The sequence below is a fragment of the Strix uralensis genome, chromosome 1 (genome assembly GCF_047716275.1).
Source record: "Strix uralensis isolate ZFMK-TIS-50842 chromosome 1, bStrUra1, whole genome shotgun sequence".
In the NCBI taxonomy this organism is placed as follows: Eukaryota; Metazoa; Chordata; class Aves; order Strigiformes; family Strigidae; genus Strix; species Strix uralensis.
In genome coordinates, this window is record NC_133972.1 from 137,435,995 (window position 1) to 137,447,758 (window position 11,764).

Here is an 11,764-nt window from a genome sequence, read left to right on the forward strand (position 1 = left end):
CAATATATTTGTAAAACATAAACAAAACCACTCCAAACCCTCCCCCCCAACACTTAGGTAGAAAATTCTGTATGGTTGGATTACAGTAAAAAAAAAGTAAATGAAGCACCAAAGAAATGTGAAGAATAGGGAGCTTCTGTGTACTGAATGAAACTTTAGTTCCAGGAACGGGGGTGGGGTGTGTGTGTTCTTTGCTTATAAGTTTTCTTTTCCTTTTTCCCACCGGAATTTGTGCAACACCAAATAGCTTTATCTGTTGTGGGAAAAAAAAACCAACAACTTTTTTTTTTTTTTTTTCTGTGATAAAACATTAAGAATCTCCTTAGGAGAGAAGGACTATTGTCTACTGAAAAACATGGTCCCAGTACCTGGGACTGAAATAATTAAAACTGTATGTAGGACTGGTATTGATCATTTGGAGTGAATTCCTGTATTTTTAGTGAAGCATTTAAAATATCAGGGGTCACCTCTCCTAGGAAAAAATTTAAAGATGCTTTTTCATTGTTGCACAGTATTTTCAAAATTCTTAGACATGTCTGCTCGTACAGATTCTACACTCTGAAGGATGTTTCAGGGCTCAAACCTCAAGCTTAAATTAAAACAAACATAGGGATAAAAATCTACTTCTTACAATTTTTCATTTCAATGATTGCAAAAGGAAATCATTGCAACGGAAGCAGCTGAGCTATCACATCTCCTTATCCCCAGAGGAGTTTGGAGGGAATTATGTTCAAGTAAGTGGCACTAACTTAAGTTTCTTGCTACCTATCTCAGAAACAACTCAGGGCTGGCATTTTATAAGCTGTGAAAAGGTTGAAAAATTATTGTGATCTGTCAGTTGAGAAGACCTGCTAAGCAATTACATAAAGTCGTAAGATGGAAACTACATCAATTGTTCCAGTTTTTCAGACTCCATTTGGGAGTGTCTTCTAGAGCTGAACATTGGTTAATGAAAACTAGAGCTTTGTTCTTTGCAGTAGAGACAACTACGTACATCTGGATTAGATTGGTGTTATTGCCTTTGGAAAGGAAAAAGAAAAGAGTGCATTTGGAGCCTCAATAGACTAGAAAGCTGCTTGGTCCAGTGGTTCCAGACACATAAACACCATCCTTTTATGGATTTGCCTCTTGTGCTGTTTGCAGTGTAAGTGTTAGTAAAGATATTTCTACTTGGCTGTATTGAAACAGTGGAGAAATGGGTAGTTAGTTTAAGAGTAGGTGTGTTTGGCTCTGACTGACTCACTAATGTCTCAGGTAACTCAAATTTTATTCCACCTTTTTGAAATACCAGTGATGGTGCTTATCCAGAATGTCAAGATGTTTCTTTTGGATGGAAGTTATGATACAGAACTGAATCTGGATTTCAGCACGGCCCATGGCCTCTTACTAGATGCAGAATTACTACGCATGGTTTTGCCTGTCTAAATTGAGCACTGGATCAAAAGCTACTTAAGCCTTAAGTGAAGAATAATAAGATTTAGGCCCCGGAAGTTATTTTCAGAAGCTGGACTTATCAGCTGAGTTGGTGAGTCTCTGCAGGGTTGTGTTTTAAGGAGTCCAGAGTATTTTACTATAAGCCTTTATGTTTAGGTCTGTAGCAAAAAAGCTTCTGAGGAAAGGCTTTAAGTAGCATAACGGCTATGAATATAAAACCAAACTACAACTATTTGGACAAGATTTTTCTGGTAAAATGAGGCACTGTCTTGCATCTGTGTTCTGCTACATATAATGTAAAAAACATTTTGAATGCTCTTACTGTAAAGGCTTTTTTGCTAGACAGGAGGTAGAATTTTCTTTGGTATTCTAATGTTTTGTTAGATTTGTGACATTGAAAAGACAGAGAAGATTTGTATTTTGTACTTAAGCAAAACCTGCTGTTATTTGGAAGTTTCCTTTTCTTAAAAGTATACATAGTAGTAGAAAAAAAAATGCTTATGCAGTTGTATTATGGGTCATACTCTTTTCTTGAGCAACTCCATAGACTCCAGAGGTCTTACATGACATGCTCACTATGGCCACATTTTCAGTAGTACTGAAAACCAGAATTTCCTCTGATTTCACGAAGATCCCCATGTGCGTGTTCACTGAAGCAGACAGTTCCATCTTGGTGAAACACTGAACATGAAAAGTAAAAAGGAATTCTGGCTCATTGAAAGACTTCAAAATTCAATTGGTAAAGGAAAAAATTTTTTTAAAGTAATGTGATTAAAGCATTTAAAAAAAAAAAAAGTGCAATAGAAGAATAAATCCAAATAAGCAATCACTGAGAGTCATTCTCCCATCCACGGAAATGATCCCATGGCAACCTCATAGAGTTCAATGATGGCAAATGCAAAGTCCTTTATGTGAAGCAACAGTGCAGGCTGGGGTAGCTATTTGTCTAGATGACAGCTCTGGAGCCAAGGGCCTGGGAAGCTGGTCATGAGTCAGCAGTTGCAATAAAAGCTAACCACATACTGGGCTCTCTTAGAGTGTAAACAGCAGATCAAGTGAGTAACCCCACCTACTTGGCACTCAGGAGACCACAGCTGAAGTACTTTATCCAGTTTCAAACCCTCCCACCATCCCAGTACAAACTGTAGAGTGCAGCAGAGGGAAGACAGGGCTGGAGCACATGGCACACAAGGTGAGGTTGAAGGATTTGAGCTTGCTCAATCAGGAGAGAAGGGGGTTGCAGAATCAAAGCTAGATTATTCTGAGGAATGCAGAGCTGAAGCACAAGATGTGATGGTCACAAGATAAAATAACATGACCAGTGTTAAGGGAAAGAACATTTGTCACCTTAAGCACTGGCACAGTTTGCCCAAGACAGGCTGTGAAATCCATCCTCATCCTTGGAGATTTTCAACACTCAGCTGGAAAATGCCCCAAGCAATCTGATCTATCTTCGACGTTAGCATGGCTTTCATGTCCCCTCTGACCTAAATTACTCTAGTTGCTGAATTGCTACTAGATGAAGGCCTCATCTACCAGCATGTTCCTTCCAGACACACTGATCCCAGACTGGTTGCTAGCTGATCAGTACAAGCTAAGGCCTCTAGGCTTCATAGGCTTCCTGAAGGTGCTAGATGTGGTGAGCCACATTCTCAAATATGGCTGTCTGCCTCTGAAAATTCTGGACAGGCTTCCTGGTCACGCCAGGAGTGTTGAACATGTGTCTTTAACAAGTGGCACTGATCTTCTGGACTCAAACTTCCTCCTTGTGATGAGGAGCCTGGCTAGAATGGTATGAAACAGTCCAGTGGTCAGAGACCTCAGCTGCTGATGGAAATGTCTCCTTTATGCACTGTCAGTTTTCAAACACGAGTTCTTGCAGATAGTTGACTATCTACATAGCAATGGCTCATGTTATACAATGCTGGAGGCTAGGGAAAGCCAAATATACTCAGATGGCATAGACTCTTGAGCACGAGGAGCAACAGGGGCAACATCGGGCAGCAGTTACTGCTGAGCTGAAGTTGGTAGCTGTGGATACCTCTGGCTGTGTCTACTGCATGATGTTTCACCAGGTGCCACATGAGAGGCCGCTGTGCAGGTGTGAAGGGATGCAAGGTAGGTGGTATGCCAAGCTGCACTGCAGTTACTCCGCAGTGTGGATGAAGTCAGTGTGCTCAAGAAAGCACTAGTCTTGACCTTACTGTAAGTAGTTGGCCTCTTTGCCCTTTTATAGATCTCAGAGATAATGGAGACACATATTTACAGTTCTTTACATGCCAAGAACATGATTACAAACCACTTACCCAGTTATTACTAGTGACTTCACATGTGTGGTGGATGTGTCAGCAATTTCATTAGACTGTCAAATGAAAGGCAAAGAAAGAATAAAGATCAAGTATTTCGTCACTTCTGGATAAAACTATTCAACAACAAAATATAGTAGAAAGGTGAATGCCATTTTGAAACTCATAACACATTTTCATCCCTTCTCAAATAGCCCTGGACACCTGCATGGGAATTAAGAGATTTCATTTTCTGTAGTAGAGGGACTTAGAAAAAGCATATCAAACAGCAAAAGTAGAAGGAACAGGAAGTCCCAGACTGCTAACTAAAGTCAAGTGCCATCAAATAGATGCCTACAGTAGTTAGTTGAACCATGAATATAGCATGACTTTTTGACTAAGAGGTCAGAACTACTTTACTATAATAAAAAGTTTCAATCCAAGAACATATCAAGAAAAGGGTTGTAACTCATCTTCTAAATTTTAGGGCCTGGATGTGAGATGGAGAACAGAATCCCAAAATAGAACTTTAAAAGAAGATAAGGTATGCATATAAATACAAAAATAAGACATATTTGAATACTTAGTTTTCTTTGCTGCCAATAAAAATGGTTCAATGGGATTTCTTAGGGGAATGCAGAGATGGAAATCTGGCTAAAATATAGCCAGGATGGAAGTGTCTGCTTCCTCCCTTTTTGGAATGGTCTTGGTTACCTATCAAAAAATTAATAAGACAATACAGAAATAGTCATGATAAAGAATACATGCTTTCATCCCTACAGCGTAGCAACCAGTGATAACACAATGACTCAATGAGATTTAGAGAGCCAAGAATCATTAGAGAGAGAAAAGCAAAGAATAAATGTGCTTTCCTAGAATGAAATAGCATTGTTTTCTTAGCTGTCTGAATATTCTATAGAATACTTGTTTAAAAAATGTTGGTTTACTTTAAGGACGCTTTTGCTGTTTAACCTTTTTTGACGGCTTTTCTTTTTTATTGACCAGAAAGCAAACTATTCTTTTTTTTTTTTTTTTTTTTTTTTTTTTTTAAACTAGAACTGAGTTTCATGTGTATTGAATGCCACTGCAAAGAGGATGGGGACTTTTTTCCCTCCATGTCTTTTGTGTGAGACATCTCAAATAGCAGAGAAAAAACAAGTGAAAATTAGGAAATGCTTTCTATCATAACATGAAGAGTTGGAATAGGAAAGGTGTGCAGTTTCTCACACTGCAGGTCTTAAGTAATATATTTGACAAACATTTCACAGGTGATAACAGATGTAGCTGATTTTGCCCTTGGATGAAAGAATGGCATACAGGACATCTCGAAAACCTTTCTAACCCTAATTTTCAATGTTTTTATGACATTCTAGTATGAACCTGAGCTTGCTCTGGCCCACAGTCTGATAATGAAACACAGTCAATGTTCATTTTGTATCATTTGTGGTTTTGCACATCTGCTGCCATCAATAGTGTATCGGGTCTGGCTGAGCCAGAATTGGTTTTCCCCTGTAGCAGCCCTCATGGTGCTGTGTTTTATGCTGGGAGCTGGCAGGGTGTTGATAGCACACTGGTGTTGTGGCTACTGCTGAGTAGTGCTTACACAGCACCAAGGCTCTTTCTGACATTTCCCCCCCCCCCACAGTGGGACGGGGTGGGCAAGATCTTGGGAGGGGACACAACCAGGACAGCTGACCCGAACTGACCAAAGGGATATTCCATACCATATGACGTCTGCTCAGTATAAAGCTGGGAGAAAGGAGGAAGGGGGTGGGGTCACCCTTGGTCCTCCGAGGCAACCGCTACGCGTATCAGAGCCCTGCTTCCTGAGAAGGCCCGACATCGCCTGTTAATGGGAAGTAGAGAATAAATCTGTTTTCTTTTTTTGCTTCCGCGCGCGGACCTTTGCTTCGCTTTGCTTATATTAAAACTGCTGTTGTTTTACCCACAAGGGTTGTTTTGTTTTCCTATCTTATTTTCTTTCCCTTCTTTGCCCTATTGAGAAAAAAAGGGGAAAGGGGGGGAAGTGATAGAGCGACTTGGTGGGTACCTGGCATTTAGCCAAGGTCAAACCACCACAGTCTATTTTGGCGCCCAACGTGGGGCGGGACAACGGCAGTTTTATATTAATTGTGCTATAGCTATAGCAGTTAGTAAGCGACAAGCTCTTGTGCTGGTCACGGGTTTGTTTATTGCTCTGCTTATCTTTATTTTGCTAAGCTCGGGAACATGCTGGAAGAAATTGGGAACATCATGAGTGGTTTTATTCTGCAAGCTCCCGAAGTACTTATTAATCCTTATGTTAGCTCTTTGATACTGTTCATTAATGCTATTCGCCTATTGTGGGCTGTGTGGAGCTCGTTAGGTTTTTGGTGTAAGAGAAAGCAAATTTTGGGTGAGAGAATACCAAAATGTGCCCTGAGGCGGCCTGTCCCTGGGTGGCAGGGGGAGTGGAAGGATTTGGGCAGATTCCTAGGACGGTTATCACCTCCTGTAGCCTGGGATCTTACCCCTGAACAGGCAAGCAACCCCGCAAAACTGACACAACACCTGATAGAAGGGTGCCTTGTCTATCCCGATGAAAATCAGCAACTCCTAGCGCTGTACTGGGGCCTGGCCTATGCTTATCGAGCTGCAGTTCAGTGCTCTCAAAGGACTGTGGTGGAAACGGGAACTCAAACAAAAACAATAACAGCAGAGATTGCCCCAGTAGTAAAAAAGAAACAGTGGACAAGGAGAACAACAGGTCCATACCCTCGATTAATAAGGGAGGAGAAAGAAGAGGAAGAAGCAGGTCCTTCAGCAAAGGGGTCAGAAGAGGGAATAACAGAACTTAAACAGGAGGCAGAAACTACCCGGTCCCTGACATCATCAGAACTGCGAGATCTGCGGAAAGACTATAGCCGCCAGCCGGGTGAGCGGATTGCTGCCTGGCTGCTTCGATGCTGGGATAATGGGGCTGATGCTCAGCAGCTGGAAGGTAAGGAAGCCCAACAGCTGGGTTCCCTTGCTAGAGATCGAGGAATTGAAAGGGGAATTGGAAAAGAAACAGGAATTTGCAGTCTGTGGAGACGGCTCCTTTCAAGTGTTAAAGCAAGATATCCTTTCAAGGAAGATCTTACGGGCAACTCCCCAGGGAAGTGGGCTACTGCGGATGAAGGTGTCCAGTACCTGAGAGAACTAGCAGTGCTGGAAGTCATCTATAGTGGTCCAGATAATGATGAAGCCCCTAAAAATCCAGAGGATGTCCTGTGCACACGGGCCATGTGGAGGAAGGTGATTAAAGGTGCACCATCCTCGTATTCTGCGGGCTTGGCTGCGATGTACTATCCAGAAATGGATATGGGAGAAGGACTAAGATGTACGCCAACTGTAGAGGCAGTCTCTTCCTGGCTTCAGAACTTTGAAGAGAGTCTTGGAACCTCCTCATCTCTACGGGCGAGTGCCTTAGATGTCAGGAGCACCCCAAGAAATCGGTTCTCTTCCACCCCAGTCAGAGGGAAAGGGAAACCTAGGCACATGACACGTGGAGAACTTTGGTTCTTCCTGCGTGACCAGGGGGAGGACATGAGGAAGTGGGACGGTCAACCCACCTTCAAATTGGAAGCTCGTGTACGTGAATTGCGAGGAAAGACCCCTGCCAAGAAGACAACATCCAAGAAGGTTGTTAATGTAGCTGGCGTGAAACCGCAAGAAAGTAATCAGCGATCTCCCAGATACAGGAAGACTGAGATCACCTCCCTTGGCTCTGATGAAGGAGTTTCCGGCCTGGCACAGCAAGGGTCAGACAGTGAATACTCTGACCAAGAACAGGAATAGAGGGCCCCTGCCTCCAGCCAGGAGGAGGAAAGGGATGATCGGGTGTATTGGACAGTGTGGATTCGATGGCCTGGCACATCAAATCCACAGAAGTACCAGGCTTTAATCGATACCGGGGCACAGTGTACATTAATGCCATCAAGTTATAGAGGGGCAGAACCTATCTGGATCTCAGGAGTGACAGGCGGATGTCAAGAACTGTCAGTACTGGAGGCCGAGGTTAGCTTGACCGGGGATAAGTGGGAAAAACATCCCATTGTAACTGGCCCAGAAGCCCCTTGTATCTTGGGCATTGACTACCTCAAGAGGGGGTATTTCAAAGACCCAAAAGGATACCGATGGGCTTTTGGTGTGGCCAGTGTGAACACAGAGAAGGTCAAACAGTTGTCTAATCTGCCTGGCCTCTCAGGAGATCCTTTTGTTGTAGGACTGTTGCGAGTTAAAGAACAACAGGTGCCAATTGCCATGAGGACCGTGCACCGACGGCAGTATCGCACGAACCGAGACTCTCTGGCTCCCATCCAAGAACTGATCCGTCAACTGGAGACCCAAGGTGTCATCAGTAAGACACATTCGCCTTTTAATAGCCCAATATGGCCAGTGCGAAAGTCTGACGGAGGGTGGAGGTTGACAGTAGACTATCGTGGCCTGAACGAAGTGACGCCACCACTGAGTGCTGCTGTACCAGATATGTTAGAGCTCCAGTATGAACTAGAGTCAAAGGCAGCCAAGTGGTACGCCACAATCGACATCGCCAATGCATTCTTTTCAATTCCTTTGGCAGAAGAGTGCAGGCCACAGTTTGCTTTCACGTGGAGGGGTGTCCAATATACCTGGAATCGACTACCCCAGGGGTGGAAGCACAGCCCCACTATTTGTCATGGACTAATTCAAACTGCACTGGAAAAGGGTGATGCCCCTGAACATCTACAGTACATCGATGACATCATTGTGTGGGGCAACAAGGCAGAAGAAGTGTTCAAGAAAGGACAAAAAGTAATTGAGATTCTTCTGAGAGCTGGGTTTGCCATAAAGAAAAGCAAGGTCAAGGGACCAGCACAGGAGATTCAGTTCTTGGGAATAAAATGGCAAGATGGACGCCGCCATGTGCCTATGGAGGTTGTCAACAAGATAGCAGCTATGTCTCCACCGACCAACAAGAAGGAAACACAAGCTTTCTTAGGACTTGTGGGATTTTGGAGGATGCACATTCCAGGTTACAGTCAGCTGGTGAGCCCTCTCTATCAAGTAACCCGAAAGAAGAACAATTTTGAGTGGGGTCTTGAGCAACAACAAGCCTTTGAGCACATCAAACAGGAGATAGCTCGGGCGGTAGCTCTTGGGCCTGTTCGGACAGGACCAGATGTGCAAAATGTACTTTACACATCAACTGGGGAGCATGGCCTCACATGGAGCCTCTGGCAGAAGGTAGCAGGTGAAACTCGGGGTCGACCATTAGGATTTTGGAGCCGGGGATATCGAGGATCAGAAGCCCACTACACTCCAACTGAAAAGGAGATTCTGGCAGCATATGAGGGGATTCGAGCCGCTTCCGAAGTTGTTGGTACAGAAGCACAGCTCCTCTTGGCACCGCGATTGCCTGTACTACATTGGATGTTCAAAGGAAACATCCCTTCTACACACCATGCAACCAGTGCTACCTGGAGTAAATGGGTAGCGTTAATCACGCAACGAGCTCGACTGGGAAAACCCAACCGTCCAGGAATCCTGGAAGAGATCATGGACTGGCCAGAAGGTAGAGATTTTGGAGCACTGCCTGAGGAGGTGGCTCGTGCCCAAGAAGCACCACCATATAACGAATTACCAGAAGATGAAAGGCGGTATGCTCTGTTTACTGATGGATCCTGTCGTGTGGTAGGAAACCATCGAAAGTGGAAAGCTGCTGTGTGGAGCCCCACAAGACAAGTCGTTGAGGCCACTGAAGGAGAGGGCGAGTCAAGTCAGTTTGCAGAAGTAAAAGCGATCCAACTAGCCCTAAAGATTGCTGAACGAGAAAAGTGGCCAGTACTGTATCTCTACACTGACTCCTGGATGGTGGCTAATGCCCTGTGGGGGTGGCTACAGGAGTGGAAGAAGACCAATTGGCAGCGCAGAGGTAAACCCATCTGGGCTGCTGCACTGTGGCAGGACATCGCTGCCCGAGTGGAAAACGTGGCTCTAAAGGTACGTCATGTAGATGCCCATGTGCCCAAAAGCCGTGCCACCGAAGAACATCAAAACAATGAGCAAGTAGACAAGGCTGCTAAAATTGAAGTAGCTCAGCTGGACCTGGACTGGGAGCGCAAGGGTGAGCTATTTGTAGCTCGATGGGCCCATGAAACATCCGGGCATCTCGGGAGAGATGCAACGTACAGATGGGCTCGTGATCGAGGGGTGGACCTGACCATGGAGGCCATCTCACAGGTCACTCATGAATGCGAAACATGTGCTGCAATCAAGCGAGCCACACGAGTAAAGTCTCCCTGGAACAGAGGGCGATGGCTGAGTTTTCGATATGGTGAGGCCTGGCAAATTGACTATATTGGACCATTGCCACGAACACGCCAAGGCAAGCGCTACATACTCACTATGGTGGAAGCAACTACTGGTTGGCTTGAGACGTACCCTGTAAATCATGCCACTGCTCGAAATACCATCTTAGGTCTTGAAAGGCAAATTTTATGGCGACATGGTACTCCTGAAAGAATCGAATCAGACAATGGAACCCATTTTCGAAATAATCTCATAAACTCCTGGGCAAAGAAACATGGCATTGAGTGGGTGTATCACATCCCTTATTACCCACAAGCGTCTGGAAAGATTGAAAGATACAATGGACTGTTGAAGACTATGTTGAGAGCATTGGACAATGGGGGATGGAAACACTGGGATATAAATTTAGCAGAAGCCACTTGGCTAATTAATACCAGAGGATCTGTTAACCGTCCTGGTCCTGCCCAAACAAAACCCCTTCATACTGTGGGAGGAGATAAGGTCCCTGTAGTACACACAGGGAAATGGCTGGGGAAGGCAGTATGGATTGCTCCTCCCTTGGGAAAAGGCAAGCCCACTCGTGGGATTGTTTTTGCTCAGGGACCTGGATGTACTTGGTGGGTAATGCGGGAGAATGGGGCTACTCAGTGTGTGCCTCAAGGAGATTTAACCTTGGGGGGGAAATAATCTGTGAGCTGAGTTGTATGTTGCAGGAAGTGATGGAGGAAGTAGGAACGACGAAGAGTGAACCAGATACATGCGATGATGACCCAAACCTAGCCGGTGCTGGAGTCCAACAGTCAAACATACTGCTCCTGTCCTGAACATCCACCTTGACAGATGGCAGCCAAGTCACTGAACATCTAGAGGAGTGAAGAAAGCTTACGGAATGAATAAATGAGTGTTATGTGGGACCTGGGCATGACGTAAATGGTATGGAATAAGGGGTGGAGATTGTATCGGGTCTGGCTGAGCCAGAATTGGTTTTCCCCTGTAGCAGCCCTCATGGTGCTGTGTTTTATGCTGGGAGCTGGCAGGGTGTTGATAGCACACTGGTGTTGTGGCTACTGCTGAGTAGTGCTTACACAGCACCAAGGCTCTTTCTGACATTTCCCCCCCCCCCACAGTGGGACGGGGTGGGCAAGATCTTGGGAGGGGACACAACCAGGACAGCTGACCCGAACTGACCAAAGGGATATTCCATACCATATGACGTCTGCTCAGTATAAAGCTGGGAGAAAGGAGGAAGGGGGTGGGGTCACCCTTGGTCCTCCGAGGCAACCGCTACGCGTATCAGAGCCCTGCTTCCTGAGAAGGCCCGACATCGCCTGTTAATGGGAAGTAGAGAATAAATCTGTTTTCTTTTTTTGCTTCCGCGCGCGGACCTTTGCTTCGCTTTGCTTATATTAAAACTGCTGTTGTTTTACCCACAAGGGTTGTTTTGTTTTCCTATCTTATTTTCTTTCCCTTCTTTGCCCTATTGAGAAAAAAAGGGGAAAGGGGGGGAAGTGATAGAGCGACTTGGTGGGTACCTGGCATTTAGCCAAGGTCAAACCACCACAAATAGAAAAAAGCTCTTTCTTTACTTTGAATGTTCAAAGTCCCATTTTGGAACTGATAGTATCCGGTCATTTAGAACAAACATAAAACTACTTCAAAAGCAACCATTACCATAAAATTTCTATTTTAGACTTGAGCGAAGTTCCTTTGCTGTATTTTGTGTTAAAGTTATG

At 44.7% G+C, this 11,764-nt stretch overlaps 1 long non-coding RNA gene across 1 annotated transcript; it reads left to right on the forward strand.

Annotated features, from left to right (window-relative positions):
- The first annotated feature begins 5,370 nt into the window (after nucleotides 1-5,370).
- On the forward strand, nucleotides 5,371-11,464 carry LOC141949271 (uncharacterized). Its single transcript, XR_012630713.1, has 2 exons — nucleotides 5,371-5,578; nucleotides 10,749-11,464. It is a non-coding gene; the product is annotated as an uncharacterized LOC141949271 (long non-coding RNA).
- The last annotated feature ends 300 nt before the right edge of the window (nucleotides 11,465-11,764 follow it).